The 13265-nt window shown below is 39.5% G+C and overlaps 1 protein-coding gene across 9 annotated transcripts in view; it reads right to left on the bottom strand.

The window, feature by feature from the left end:
* LOC145504416 (selection and upkeep of intraepithelial T-cells protein 7-like) overlaps positions 1-13265 on the bottom strand; it is a 74499-nt gene that overhangs the window by 22896 nt on the left and 38338 nt on the right. For 3 of the 9 annotated variants that reach the window (XM_081485170.1, XM_081485175.1, XM_081485166.1), the window contains one exon: positions 4490-4624. The exons of the other annotated variants lie outside the window; for them this stretch is intronic. The gene's annotated coding sequence lies outside the window, so the exon portion shown is untranslated. The remainder of the gene's footprint in view (positions 1-4489; positions 4625-13265) is intronic. 9 annotated transcript variants of the gene reach the window in all.

Genomic DNA, 13265 nt, shown 5'->3' with positions numbered 1-13265 from the left:
CCTCTGCTGAACACTCTACTTCTAAGACATGAGAAGTAGGAAGCATTCATGTGACTTTAGTCTTGTATGCGTGCTAAGTTGCTTCAGTCATGTCCGACTCTGTGCGACGCTATGGACTGTAGTCTGCTAGGCTCCTCTGTCCATGGCATTCTCCAGGCAAGAATACTGAAGTGGGTTGCTGTACTCTCCTCCAGGGAATCTTCCCCAACCAGGGGTCGAACCCAAGTCTGTAACAAGTTTGTTAATATTTCCTGCATTGGCAGGTGGGTTCTTTACCACTAGTGCCACCTGGGAAGTCCTGACTAGTCTTAGCCTGCCTTCTTGAGCTAACTCAGACCTTTTGAGCCATTTCTGCTGAGCTACCAAAAGGAGGGTTTGGAAATGAGGGCCATCTAGACTTTTTCCTCTATATTTCTGACACTTGGAGGTTCAGTAAATATTTCTTCCCACTGTGTACACAGACTGGACTAATCTGTTTTTGGACCAGAGGAAAGTTTCACAAGGATTCAAAATTTGCTAATCTTTCATCCACATAAACTTTAGGATTATCTAATAATTTTCGGTTAAAAAAAAACATGTTGGAATTTTGATTAAACATAATTGACATATTGAGACTTCTGATCAGTGATTATGGGTATTGCTCAATTTATTTGGGTTGTCTTTATCTGATTACTTGCAAGTGCTATTATCTTTTTGTTAGGCATTAGGGGATTTCCCTTTGTGGAAAACACATAATAAAATTTTGTCTTAGATGAGGATCCTGGGAAACTGTCTCTAAAATGTGGAATTGGATATAGGAAGTTTAATTGGAGTATATACTTAGGATCAACACCAATAGTCAAGTGAGTGAAGTAGGATTTAGCAAGAACTGTTGTTGAGATGTGATGGAGCAACAATGAAAGTTGGTACCACAGGAAGCTGGGATGGTCCATTAGGGTTGCTCCACTATGAGGTGGGGTTGGGAGTTGCAGACCCTCATACAACTACAAGGACAGCCATTGGTACAGACTTTCCTTGTACCCGAAGAGGATGCATGACCTGTGATGAGGGAGTTTTGGTTTGTTTTGGTTTGCTTTGGTTGAGGACAATACCCATGAAGGCATTTAGCAGAGAAATTGTAATCACTGGCAACTTGGGAATGGGTGACTCAGTCTTGTAAGGCGATCTGGAGGGCCCACCAGAGCATCTGCTATATACCACCCCATGCACTGCTTGATCCATATGCATTCAATAGTAAATTAATCTAGAAGTCTGCATGCTGTCTTTTCTTAGTGAGCTTACAGCTGATCTTAGGGCCACAACTAACACCATCTCCCTCTTCTGCTACTTACTCTAGATTCCTCAACCTTTCAGCTATTCCTCTCACAGCATCTCTGTGAGCCTATGTAGCTCAACTAATGTGGTGACTGAGCTTCTGATCCCTGAGATATGTAAGACCTTTATTACCACAACCTTCTCAAGTGATAAAAATTACATTTTACCATTTGCTATTAATATTTGACAATGTGGGTGTCAAGCAGCATGAAGGAACTTTTGGAAGTCATGGAAAGGTTCTATACCTTGAATGTGGTCATGTCTACAAGACAGAGATTTCTAAAAATGCCTCACACTACAATTTTAAAAGGTGCATTTTATTATATATAAATGATATTTCAATAAAATTTTTTAAATTGAGAAATGGAGTAACAAATAAAGCTCTAATGAATCATCTGGCTGCCAAACTATGTAAATTATATACTAAGAACCTTAAGTGTTTGTTGAAATGACTCAGAAGACTTAGTTTATTAAAAATGGCTTTATTACAAAGGACATAATCCAGTAACAACAGTAGAAGGACATGCACTGAAAAGGATTTGGAATTTCCAGAAGTGGGCTTCTTGGTCTACATGTAGGGTAGCCTCACACAGGATATGCATTGCCTCCAGATCTCAGATCACCACTGTGTTTGGTAAAGCATTCCAGGACTAGAAAGCCCCAAATCTACCTATGGTGGGGGTCTCATATTGAACTGTTCACATAAATCTATTCCAGCTATGTGACTAGACTTAGGCTTTGAACCCTGACATTACCTACTCCCTGCCCCCACCAAACAAAATCTGGTGCTAATCTTAAATAAGATTGTCATTCCTAAGCAATGAAGACAGACTGATGCTTCTTGCTTTGTAACAACTTACAGACCCATGGTTTCAGAACACCATTTATTTTTAGTTGATAGATTTTACATTATTTACCAAGGGTCAATAGCTCTGGAGATAAGCATTCAGTCAATCCAGACCATCTGAGATTAACTGATGCTGTAAACAAACATAGTCTTCCCTCCCTCCTTTGTATACCTCTTCCTGATGATGAGCATAAATTACCCCTGTCAAGATAGTGACAACTTTCTTCACCTGCTATTTACTTGGCCTGAGAAACCCAAACATTGGGTGGAACTTCTGATTCCGGCTATGATGAAGTCAAAAAGATAAGACCTAGCATTAATAAACAATGATTAAACAAGAAAAATAAATAAAATACATAAAATAAATTTTAAGAAATGGATTTTTTTTAATTGTGGAAAGAGACACAATAAAATCAATGAGGCAAGTTCTAAATCACCTAGGCTTCTGGAAGGCAAGTTTTTGATTACAGTCAGAGGAACAGAGAAAAGAAACAAAAGGCCTGGCTGAGTTGAGAAGATAGAGATTTCAAGAAGGTAAGGTGGAAGGAAAAAGTAAGGCTGAATTCCAGGAAGAAGGGATCCATGAAGGAAAAGAGCTACTGAAATCTTCAGTTAAAGCACCTTGAACATTTTCTGATTATTAAATAGTGCATGTATAAAGTAGAACTCCGCAAAACTGGGCAAAGGGTGATTAATATTGCCTTAATACCAACACCAAAGGCACTGTAAGAAAACTTCAGAACAAAATCCCCTGTGAAAACTGATTCAAAAATCCTCAACACAATACTAGTAAACAGAAGCCAGTAGCATATTAAAAGGATTATACAACATGATCAAGTAGGATTTATTCTTAGATTAAAGGGACAGTTCAATACAAAAAATTGATTAAAATAATATACTATATTAACAAAATGAAAGGAGAAAAACCACATGATAACTCAATCGCTGCAGAAGAAATATACAACAATATTCAAAATCCTTGCATGATATAAAAAACAACTAGAAATAGAAGAAAACTGTCTCAACATAAAATTTATGAAAACCCACAGTGAACATCATATTCAGTGGTAAAAGATGGAAAACCTTTCCTCTAACATCAAGAACAAGGTAAGGATATCCACTTTTGGCACTTCTATAAAATGGTAGATCAGCAGTAAAAGAATCTGCCTGCCAATTCAGGAGACATATGTTCAGTCCCTCGGTTGGGAAGTTCCCCTGGAGAAGGAAGTGGCAACCCCATTCCAGTATTCTTGCCTGGGAAATCACATGGACAGAGGAGCTTGGTGGGCTACAGTCCATAGGGTCGCAAAGGGTTAGACACCACTTCATGACTAAACACGAAAAGCAATTAAACATAGTACTGAAATTCTAACCAGAAGAATTAGGCAAGAAAAATAAATAAAAGGCATCCATATTAGAAAGAAAGAAGTCAAGTTACACAATGAAGTAGGAAAATATGTGTTGAATGGTGTGTATGTGTGTGTGTGTGTGTGTTATCCATGTTTACTTACTGATTGTTGGTGGACCGAAGATGAAAGGGCATGTATACTATGTGGAAACACTTATGGATAAATAGGGGAGATATTTTTAAGTGTGATATTTTTAAAAGAGGAAGTCAGATACTATGGAAAGAGCACAGAATTGAATCATATACATCTTGAATTTTAATTTTGGTTCTACTGTTTATTGGTTGTGTGACCTCAGACACAATATTTGGCAAACTGTGTAAATTTTCCCACTTAATATGCATAACTTCTGTGTAGGAGTTTTCTCTGAAATCAAGACAGACTATTTATTTACTAAGGAGAAGAGGAATTTACCCAGCAACTGAAAAAAATTTATATCCTACTAAACAGGCTATAAAATCCACATTTGCAAAATCTATTGGCACAAAACTAGAGAAAGAGTCATTCACAATGAACAGCATTAACAAACCCAACGTCTGTACAAAATAAGAAAGAGCTTAGAGTGTGAGAATCTGTTTTTGGAATCCCGCCGTGTGATCAGAACAAAACATTCAATCTTTGAGTCTGTTTCACTATTCTTAGTAGGGATATCAAGCCTCTGTGTTTATGAAAGTACAGATCCCTGGGTCCTTTTCCAGCTTACTAAACTGGAATCTCCTAAAGTGGACATGAAGGAAAGTCAAACGTTTTCTTAGGAAACTAGATTCCCTAGGACAATAAAGATACGATTCCTGGTAATGTAAAAAAACGGCAGTACAGGAAGATGATTGCATAAGTGCCACCTACATAATCCAATTAAAGAGTTAACAACATGACATTGTATGTACATACCGCACATGTTTGCTCAGTAGCTCAGTCTTACCTCTTTATGACCCTATGGACTGTAGCCCACCAGACTCCTCTGTCCATGGGATTTTCCAAGAAAGAATGCTAGAGTGGGTTGCTATTTTCAACTCCAGGAGATCTTCTTAGCTCAGGAACTCATCTCTTATGTCTCCTGTATTGGTAGAAGTATTCTTTACCAATGTGTCACCTGGGAAACCCATGTATATACCACTTACATGTTTTGTCTATTGATGGATACTTGGATTGTTTCCAAATCTTCAGCATAGTGCCTAGTTCACAATGTAGTATTGTGCTCTTCAAATTTTGTTGAAAGGATAGAACTCATGTTAAGTTGTCTGACCACAAACACACACACACACACAAAAACAAACATAAAACAAAGGGACACAGGGAAACTCTGGGAAGTATTGGATGCGTCTGTTACCTTGATTGTGGTGATGGAATCACAGGGGTTTGGGTTTGTTTGAACTCATCAAATTGTACTCACTGAATATGTTCAGTTCTTTGTATGTCAATTATACTTCAATAAAACTCTTTAAAAAAAAAAGAGTTAATGATTAAAATACAAGTGCTCTTTCTCCTAAACTATTGACAGAAGTGTTGCCTCTCAATACTGACAAAGATTCTTTGCTTGATCTAACATATGTCAGGGTCATGAGGCTTCCCTAGGCCCATTGGTGTACTTCCTTATAAAATTTCATTTTACCAGGAACCTTGCTTAATCAGTTTAACCAGAATCCCCACACCCCCCTTACTATCCCACAGCCTCAATGTCTGACCAGGTCCCTCATCCTCCACCATTACCTGTATCATGTCTGATCACCCTGACCTGTCTTCATGCAGCAAAAATCCCTTTAGGTTGGTTTAGTCAGATTTCCCCTTACTCCTGATGTTTCCTTTTAGCGCATTTGCTCACTGACTTCCACCCTGCTGCTTGGCAATAAATTCCCACTTGCCCCTGCTGAATTTGGAGTTGAGCCCAATCCTTCTCCCCCACTGTAAAATTCCATTCCATCCTACTTGATGGCCCTGCATAAAGAATGTATTACCATCTTTAACAAGTGTCATTGAATATTTTTGGTACCATGGTGGCTCCCTTGGAGAGAGAGTTTGGGACTTAATCCTAGCAGTCTTGAATATTTTGCTCACATATCCTCTAAAAGGATTTAAGTAACTCTGTAATCCCTTGAGAGCTTCCTAGGTGGTTCAGTGGTAAGGAATCGGCCTGCCGATTCTTTGGCAAAGGCAGCAGATGATCTAACCAATTTAGATGTTGCTGTAAAAGTATTTTTAAGATATGATTAACATTTAAATCAGTAAGCTTTAAGAAAAGTAGACTACCCTCCACAGTGTGGGTAGGCCTTATTCAGTCAGTCAAAGACCTTGAGAACAAAAACTAAGATTTCCCAAAGAAGTAAAAAGAAGAAAACATCTGGCTCATGGCTGTAATGTAGAAACCCTGCTTCTGTTTCCAGTTTGCAGAACTATACTGCAGATTTTGGACTCAAGACAGCAATGTCAACTCTTCCTCAGATCTCCAGCATGCTGGCTTGCCTCACAGATTTTGAACTTGCCAGTCCCCACAAAGATCTCCAGACTCAGTTCCTCTAGTATATATATTTATACACAGATATTCATATATATGTGTATTATATATATGATAGACTAATTAATATATATCAAAAATGGAAATTAATATAATTACCTCTCCCTGACCCAAATGATAGAATTCCTTAAAATCATTGAGCCCAAAGCTAAAATCCTAAAAATTACCTTGCTTCATTTGCTAAATTAACAGTTTCTCTCTCCATTAGTCATTTGGGACCTGAGTTTGATATCTTTTATTATATTTTTACAGGTATAAATGCTGGTAAAAGTTTCTAAGAAACAAGCAATATCCCTCTGTTTCTAAAACTCTGCTGGAGAAGAGAAACTAAACCAGAAGCTACTTCTTCAGAAAGATACAACTGATGTATCTTTGGCAATACTAATCATGGGGAAAAAAGTAAATAGAATAAATAATATTAAGAATGGAAATCACAATGTAATTGCAAAGTTAAGAAAAAATAAAGGTAATAAGATCGAAACAATGATTGTATACTAACATATTTGAAAATAGATGAAATGAGAAAATTCACAGGGAACAATCAACAGATTGTGGCAGAGACTACCAATTTTCCCACAATATTTGTTATCCTGTCCTTCTATCTCATTAGAACATTTGTTTTTTTAGGTGAGTATATAGCCCAAAGAAATACAAACTGAATTATTCAGCATCTGTTGTAGTCCTGTAGACAGATGAGACAATTAAATACAAGGGTTAATGATGGTCCTACTCCAAAAAAAATATCCACAGAAAGAGGATGTGTTCTCTTTACTTTGGTTCAGGTACTTTCATGAACTACATGGAAAAACAATACAACTGAAGAGATAACTGGTGATTGTGGAATGTACTTCCTGCCTTAGTGAGAGAAAAAAAAAGACATTGCCATCCTGTTTAAGCCATGATTACCTGGAATTTGCAGTAACCTGCATCTAAACCTAATCCCAGAAAAAAAACAAAATTGATGAACTGGATTTCATCAAAATTAAAAACTTCTTATCAACAATACCATTAAAAAACTAAATGGAAAAGACTTCAATCAGAAGAAAATATTTGCGATATATACATCTGACAAAAGGTTTGCATCCAGAATATATAAATAACTTTTACACTCAATAAAAAAAATTTTTTAATTAGTTGGACGGTGAAGAAAGCTGAGCGCCGCAGAATTGATGCTTTTGAACTGTGATGTTGGAGAAGACTCTTGAGAGTCCTTTGGACTGCAAGAAGATCCAACCAGTCCATCCTAAAGGAGATCAGTCCTGGGTGTTCATTGGAAGGACTGATGTTGAAGCTGAAACTCCAATACTTTGGCCACCTGATGCGAAGAGCTGACTCATTGGAAAAGACCCTGATGCTGGGAAGGATTGGGGGCAGGAGGAGAAGGGGACAACAGAGGATGAGATGGCTGAATGACATCACCATCTCGATGGACATGGGTTTGGGTAGACTCCGGGAGTTGGTGATGGACAGGGAGGCCTGGTGTGCTGGGATTCATGGGGTTGCAAAGAGTCGGACACGACTGAGCGACTGAACTGAGTTAGTTTATTTATCTATTTTTTAACTTTACAATATTGTATTGGTTTTGCCATACATTGACATGAATCCACCATGGGTATACATGTGTTCCTCTTCCAGAACCCCCCACCCACCTTCCTCCCCATCCCATCCCTCCAGGTCATCCCAGTGCAAAACAACTCAATAAAAAATTTTAAAACAACCCAACTGAAAAAGATTTAAACAAACACTTCAGAAAAGAAGATATATGAATGGCCAATAAGCATGCTAAAATGTGTGCAATATTACTAGGTATTAGGGAATTGCAAAGTAAACTACACTGAGATTTCACCTCAGAGTCACTGAAATAGCTAAAATAAAAGCACTGACAAAGCAACACATTGCCAAGGATGTGATAACTGGAACTTCTATATACTGCTGTTGTGTCCAAGACTGGCAGTTTCTTACAAAGTATATACCTATCCAATAACCCCAAAATTTCTACTCCCAGGCATTAATCCAAGAGAAATGAAAACACATCTACAAATCTCCTTGTATAAGAATGTTCATAGTAGTTGTATGGTCAGGCCCCTCAAGATGGCTGTTCTCTTGCCCTCTCTACCTCTCCTCTGCTCCACCAGTGTTTGCTTCAGCTACACCTTAGTAACATGACTGATCTTCCTACTTGCCCCAGGTCCCAGATAATGACTGTTCCAGCTTTAGATCAGAACACTCCACTATGCTTCTCAAAAGGATGGTTAGGGGCATGCCCCTCTGCTGTTTTCCCTGGTAACCAATGAACCCACTAGATATCAATTGCTGCTATAACTGATAACCTCCCCCTGCCATCAGGCTTCCCTTGTGGCTCAGCTGGCAAAGAATCTGCTTGCCATGCAGGAGATCCAGGTTCAGTTCCTGGGTCAGGAAGATCCCCTGGAGAAGGGAATGGCTACCCACTTCAGTATTCTTGCCTGGAGAATTCCATGGACAAAGGAGCCTGGTGGGCTACAGTCCATGGGGTCCCAAAGAGTCAGGCATAACTGAGCGACTAACATTTTCACTTTCCCCCTGCCACCAGGAGTGAAGTCTGTCACCATGTCTTGCCTTGCCATCCACAGTACATGGTGGAGTATGGCTCTAGGACCTTCCTTCAGATATGTAAGCTCCCCCATTCATTAAACCATTGATATCTCTGTTGCTGAGTCTGGGCTCTTTCTTCAGTCTTGAAGCTGGGTAAGCACAGCCCTTGTAGTCCTGTCAAAAACCAGAAATAGTCCAAGTGCCCATCAAAAACCAAATGGATAAACTGTGGTGTATGGATAAAGGAAATGTGCTATAGGGTACAATAAACAAGCACATGCATTTTTCAAAATTTTTTGAACTGCACACATGATTTACTTGTTACACTGTAGTGTTAAATTATACCTTGATTATAAACAAGAGAATGATTCTATTGATTATCCTCATTGTTAAGGGTGGGGAAAGATAAATTGATAATCAGTTGATCCGGGATGGGAATTTTTCTAACTACCCTTAATTTTTCCCTTCCCTGGGGACGTTTACCTGTCTCTACATGTTAGAATTTCCTTGACATTTAACAGAGCTCATTCCTGAGGTACGAGTGGGAAAGATAAAGGATAAAGTGGAAAATACTGACTAGGGGAAATCTTAGAAAATTTTATTTTTGAATATTGGCCAAAAGCAATAGTAAAACATGGTAAGCTGTTCATATATGAAAAAATTCACTATAAAGAAAATCCCAAGGAATTGCAAAAATGAAGCAAAACAAAAAACTCCTGGAGCTGATAAGCAGTGATAGCAAGGTTGTAGGATACATGGTTAATATCCAGAAATCAATTGCTTTTGATTCTATCTTTGCCATTCCCTGGGAATATGTAATTATTTAAAAATTAAGATTCTAAAGTGGAAAATTTTATCTACTCTCATAAACTACAAATATCTGTAATCTTGCCTACTTCTGATAACTTGAATGCTGATAATCCATCAAATGACATCAAAAATTGCTGCTCCACCCTATGAGATTTATTGATGGGACATAAGCCAAGAAACCCACAAAAATATCTGAAAAATGAGGTAATTTATTTTAAAATCATCTTATACTGAAACACATGCATATCTGCAGCCCTATCTCTCAAAGAAAATTACTAGTAATGTAAGCAGCTTTTGGCAGGATGTAGTTCTTTGCAGGAAAGAGCTCTCTACAGAAGGCCCCTTTGTCTTGTCACTAACCTTAAACCAGACACCTCTGGTTCTACTCATCTCCAGCCCAAGTGCAACTTTCAAATATTTTGATCACACAATACCTTGACTAATCTATTGGTTCTTTCCGTAGATCAAAGTAGAAATGAAGAATAAATAATTAACAGATGACTAGATCTTTTCTCTAGCATCCCCTTCAGTAATTTTGCCAACAAACTGTGTGAACAAGACAGAATCTAAAGAAAAATCACAAGTTGACAAGCCTGCACACAGTAGGGGATGGAGTCTACGTTGACCCCTATCTCAGTGATTAACTGAGACTGTTACTGAATTCAAGCTTGCTCTGCCAGCCGCACGAGAGGCCAATAAATCTGAGGGACTAGGTGCTGAGACAAAGAATATGACTATTTGGAAAGTCGGCTGGCCTAGAAGATGACAGACGAAGTCTGCTGGAGTCTGGATGCCAGGTTCTTTTATAGGGTCAGAGAGAGAGGCAGTGAGCAACTAAAGTAAAAAGGCAAAATAGAGAGAGGGGGCAGTGAGGAACTAAAGTCAAAAGGGTCCTCAGTCTTGCAAAACATCTCAGGGAAGGGCCAGCCTTTGGAAGGGGGTGTGTTAATCTCTTCTATTCACAGGTGGGCAGGGTCAGCTTATCTTTCCAAACCGAGGCACTTTAGTTTACAATCAGGCAGAGGAACAGGGTCTTCTGAGGCAAGTTATTATGTATGATTGTAATAACAAAACAATGAAAAGCAAATCAAAGAAACAGCTTCCAACATAGAGTCAGAATTGGCTTCTTACCGACTCAATGGACATGAGTTTGAGCAAACTCCAGGAGATGGTGAAGGACAGGGAAGCCTGGCATGCTGCAGTTCATGGGGTTGCAAAGAGTTGGACGTGGCTGAGGGACTGAACAACAGCTACAACAAGATTGCTTTCCTTTTCCCTTTAAAAAACTTTCAGGACAAAGCAGAATCTTCAGAGGTGGTTTTTTGGGGGACATTGAGTCCATCATCTCCCCAGATTGCTGGCATTCTGACTAAAAGCAACTTTCCTTTCTACCAACAACTGCTTCTCGGGTATTGATTTTTCAGCAGCAAGCAGCCAGTCCTAATATGTATGAGTAACATTTTAGTGTTTCCCTGGTGGTTCGGGTGGTAAAGAATCTGCCTGCAGTGCAGGAGACCTGGGTTCAATCCCTGGGTCAGGAAGATCCCTTGGGGAAGGAAATGGCAACCCACTCCAGTATTCTTGCCCGGAGAATTCCATGGACAGAGGAGCCTAGTGGGCTATAGTCCATGGGGTCAAAAAGAGTTGGACATGACCGAGTGACTAACACATTGCACAATTACATAACATTTTGGCATATTTTCATGAGTGCTTACAAAACTTCAGCATGCATGGGAATCACCTAGAGAACTTGTTAAAACACAAGCCACTGGGTTCCACCCAGAGAGTAGGTGGAGTTTCTGATTCAGTAGATACAGGCAGGTAGAGTCCAGGAAGTTCCAGGTAGTGCTGATACTATCTATGGAAATCGAGATCACACCTTTAGAATGACTGATAAACACCATAACTGTATTTTCCAAAATAAAATTAAACTAATTGAGAAATAATACAAAGATTAAGGCAGATTGTGAATTAAAATGTCATTGCAATATTTTAGTCACTCAGTCATGTCTGACTCTTTGCGACCCCATGGACTAGCCTGCCAGGCTCCTGAGTGCATGGAATTCTCCAGGCAAGAATATTGGAGTGGGTTGCCATTCCCTTCTTCAGGGGATCTTCCTGACCCAGGGATCAAACCCAGGTCTCCTACATTGCAGGCAGATTCTTTACCATCTGAACTACCAGGAAAGCCCTTATAAATCATTGGTATAAGATAAAGTTAGCATATATGAGTGGGTGGGTGATTCACGACTCTAGCCTTTAGGCATGTGACATAGAGTCAGACAACTGCTAAATTTACCTCCATTGAGAACACATGTTTCCTGTGAGTTGCCTATTCCTTAGATAGATGGAGGAGAAGAAGTTTCAGGAAGACACAGCTCAGTTTCTGATCCCAAATGTATACCATGAAAGCATGGAGAGGAGTGAGGAGGAAGGGTGAGACCAAGGATATTACTCTAATACCCTTAGATAAAAACCCTTTACATGAGGACTTTCCTGGTGGTCCAGTGGTTAAGAATCTGCCTTCCAATGCAGCGGGGCAACTAAGCCCACACCACAACTAGAGAAGCCTGTTCAGTTCAGTTCAGTTCAGTCGCTCAGTCATGTCCAACTCTTTGCGACCCCATGAACCGCAGCATGCCAGGCCTCCCTGTTCATCACCAACTCCCTGAGTCCACCCAAAATCATGTCCATCGAGTCAGTGATGCCATCCAGCCATTTCACCCTCTGTCGTCCCCCTTTCCTCCTGCCCTCAATCTTTCCCAGCATCAGGGTCTTTTCCAATGAATCGGCTCTTCGCATTAGGTACATAGCAACAAAGACCCAGGGCAACCAAAAAAAATAAAGAACCCCTCTCACAAGGAAGCAAACCTCAACACTGGAAGAAAAACATAGCACTTTCAAACACTGTTATCCCTCTTCTCCAGCGCCACAGTTTGAAAGCAGCAATTCTTCGATGCCCAGTCTTCTTTCTGGCCCACCTCTCACATCCGTACATGACTACTGGAAAACCTCTTAATTTAAAGACGTTGTGACCATCTTTGCATGAAATTTTCCTCTGATATCTGCAATCTTCTTGAAGAGCTCTCTAGTCTTTCCTCTTCTGTTTTCTTCTATTTCCTTCTATTCCTGTGTGAAATGAGCACAATTGTATGGTAGTTTGAGCATTCTTTGGCATTGCCCTTCTTTGGGATTGGAATGAAAACTGACCTTTTCCAGTCCTATGGCCTATGCTGAGTTTTCCAGATTTGCTGGCATATTGAGGGTAGCACTTTGACACCATCAACTTTTAGGATTTTAAACAGCTCATGACTTTAAATTCCATCAGCTCCACTTGCTTTGTTCATAGTAATGCTTCCTAAGGCCACTTGACTTCACATTCCAGATCTCTGCCTCTAGGTGAGTGATCACACCATCGTGGGTTATTAAGACCTTTTTTTGTACAGTTCTTCTGTGTATTCTTGCCACTTCTTCTTAATATCTTCTGCTTCTGTCAGGTCCATACCATTTCTGTCCTTTATTGTGCCCATCTTTGCATGAAATGTTCCCTTGGTATCTCTAATTTTCTTGAAGAGCTCTCTTATCTTTCCCATTCTATTGTTTTCCTCTATTTCTTTGCACTGATCACTGAGGAAGGCTTTCTAATCTCTCCTTGCTATTTGGAACTCTGCATTCAATTGAGTATATCTTTCCCTTTATCCCTTGCTTTTCACTTCTCTTCTTTCCTCAGCTATTTGTAAAGCCTCCTCAGGCAACCACTTTGCCTCCTTGCATTTCTTTTTCTTTAGGATGGTCTTGGTTA

This window comes from Giraffa tippelskirchi, chromosome 5 (assembly GCF_054371585.1).
Source record: "Giraffa tippelskirchi isolate mGirTip1 chromosome 5, T2T-mGirTip1v1.2.pri, whole genome shotgun sequence".
Classification (NCBI taxonomy): domain Eukaryota; kingdom Metazoa; phylum Chordata; class Mammalia; order Artiodactyla; family Giraffidae; genus Giraffa; species Giraffa tippelskirchi.
This window is presented reverse-complemented; position numbering and strand designations above follow the sequence as displayed.